This window comes from Pelobates fuscus, chromosome 1 (genome assembly GCF_036172605.1).
Source record: "Pelobates fuscus isolate aPelFus1 chromosome 1, aPelFus1.pri, whole genome shotgun sequence".
Classification (NCBI taxonomy): Eukaryota; Metazoa; Chordata; class Amphibia; order Anura; family Pelobatidae; genus Pelobates; species Pelobates fuscus.
Genome location: NC_086317.1, coordinates 84,307,506 through 84,310,504, shown reverse-complemented (window position 1 = coordinate 84,310,504; position 2,999 = coordinate 84,307,506).

Genomic DNA, 2,999 nt, shown 5'->3' with positions numbered 1-2,999 from the left:
TTGGCATATTGAAACATTTTTATTTTCATGATTTAAAGGGGCACTCTACAAAACCACAAATACTGCAGCACTCTATAGTACTTATGGTGCAAGGAATCCTGACTTTTTCGCACGGTAAAGGGACACTATAGTAACCAGAACCACAACTGCTTAATGTAGTGGTTCTGGTGTCTATATCCTGTCCCTGCAGGCTTTTCACTGTAAATGTTGCATTTTTTTTTTTTTAAAAAGGCAGCATTTACATTACTGCCTGGGAACAGTGTGCAGCACCTATGTTCAGCGTCTCCAATCTCTGCATGGAGGTGCTGAACGTTCCCCATAGAGATGTATTGATTCAATGCATCACTACAAGGAGATGCTGATTGACACAGTAATTTGCCACGCATGCGCAATAGCCTCCCAATGCTTGCTCTATGAGAAAGCATTGGATTGGCTGACCTAATCAAGATTGATCTCAGCCATCGAGGCAGAGCCAGCTTCAGTTCAATTGGAGTGGGGCTGGTCACCTAAACAGAGGCTCCAGGAGTAGAGTATCAGGAATACATATTTGTATTCCTGACACTAAAGTGTTCCTTTAAGTCATCAAACCATTTTAGAAAAGGTTTAACACTTACTTCCTGGGCACAGTTAGTAGTTCTGGTCTTCTCTGATATATTTACTAAAGTAGTAGTTCTCATACCACTTTAGCAATATCTATTTTGTCCCCATTAGGATTTACTTAAATGGCAGCGATAATCCCTGAACACTCTTAGACAATGAATGATGCTTAGAGTTTGACCACAAAATCTTTCTTCCTAAATAACATGAATTGATCACATTACCTGTTGGCTTTGGTACCCACATGCAGTTATGGGTAGTCTTCCCACTTGGGAATCCTAACACTCACATTTCTCAATCAACAACTCGCTGTTTTTCCAAAATATATTGAAGGTGTTGACCTTTAGGATGCACTACAATCACTATTGCTTTTTGAATTCAGATCCCAATGCAGTGCCCCATGTAATCTATTTATGAGTAAGGTACACAGATTAAGGCAGGGAATTACTGTTTTGTGCACCTCTTGAACTGCACTCTTTAACAATTACCTCTTCACAGATGCTTGTGAATTATTTTGGGGACTCTAAATAGAATAATATAGTTGGCATGTGTACCCTAAGTGGCTCAGTCGAGTATATGAGATTACATTATAACCATGCAAAATTTTCATTATATCCCTATTAGTGATTTAATCTGGTTCCACACTCATTAGAATAGGAAAAGAACCTGGTTAGACATCATTGGTTTTGAATGAGCATACACAAGATTATACGGGTGATCTATAAAGGCAAAAACAAATGCTATTTTGGTGCAAATTGCTTACTGTTGAGACATTCAATTGGTTTGATGGCTAATCCTCTTTATTTAACATATCCCTAGACTAGCACATTTTGTCTTGATGAACCTTACCCCTAGATTTCTAAATGTGGTCAAATGTGTAAAACATGCTGGTTTAAGGATCTATGTAGCTCATAACCAGGACAAACCCTGCTTTCAAGAACTCAGAACGTAAGTAGTCTCACTGATTCAACGCGCTCTTATGTTTGATAGAAGTGGGCCTTGTGAGATTCCGGTCTGTGGGCTGGTAAATAGTGTAAGACTCAAGCTTGCTTCTTGCACATTCTTTATGGAGAATTAATTTAAATTTGTTAGGAGATGAGAGAATGGTCTAGTTATACTGCATTACGGTGATACAGCATAGCCTGGGTTGGAGAGTTTTTCGTGGCCAAATCATCATGCTTTGCTGTCTTGTCCTAGTTGCATTGCTCTTAAAGCATTGTTTTTGCGGCTCTATGGTGACATTGCTTTATTACTTCATACCTTGTCATGACATTACAAAACATGGGACAGATCAGCCCTGAATTTGGCTTCAGACAGCCTGGACTGGCCAATGACTGGCAGGTCGCAATTATGGCTGTTGGCAGGCAGGTATGTTGGAGGATTTCCCAAAATAGCCAAATATATTTTTCTATCTGTCATAGGTCTGCATCACTCCAGAGTCGTGGTTTCCAAGTCTGAGGGTATAAACAGGGTTAAAACAAATAATATAGAAGGCACACCATAACAATCTCAAAAAAATATTAAAATTTTATTATGTACAAAAAAGTACCAGAATGAAAACATATAAGAAAAAAAATGAATATAAACAAAGTAACAGAAGTAAAGGCAGATACAATCAAATAATAGTAATAAATCACCACAAAAGTCCTTACAAGCCTCAGACAGAAACACGAGTCACCAAACCCCCCAATGTTTCGGCACCAACTGGCTGCCTTTATCAAGGGTACCAGAAACCTCTTCACCTAATCTTCCAGTATGTGGTATCATGCTTTTGTAGAATCTAGTATTGGTCTTGTTTAACTATTGTACAACGCTGCAGAATATATCGGCGCTATATAAATCATTGTATATATTATGATATCCATACTAAAGTTGTGGTATTGAAACCGGGGAAAAACTGATCAAAAGCTTCTAAACCCCAAATCCTAACCACCACACCACAAACCATAAAATCTGCGTACACTTAGCTCCTCTGGGCTTGTCCTTTTTATATACATTATTTTATTTTAAAAAATTTTGAACACACTTAAGCCATCGATATATTTTAATCCTATTTCAGGTTACCTAATTTACATTTTTTGTTTAATTTAATTTGAGTGTTAGAAACATAGCAAATATGACTTGGTAGACCTCTTACACATAATTTAAATTGAAAAAAAAAATCTCCTATATGGGAAAAAAAAATGAATAAATAAATAAAAAAAAAAAATATATATATATATATATATTTTTTTTTTTTTTTTCAGTGAATATGTATATTTATATATATTTTTTTTCTTCCCTCAGTAACATGTATACATAAACATGCTCAGGGTTCTCTCACACCTCTGACTATAGGAGCCTTTCTTGCTCCCTTGAATAGCACCCGCTCCTTCCGCCCTCTGTCGGGCATGGCTTCACTG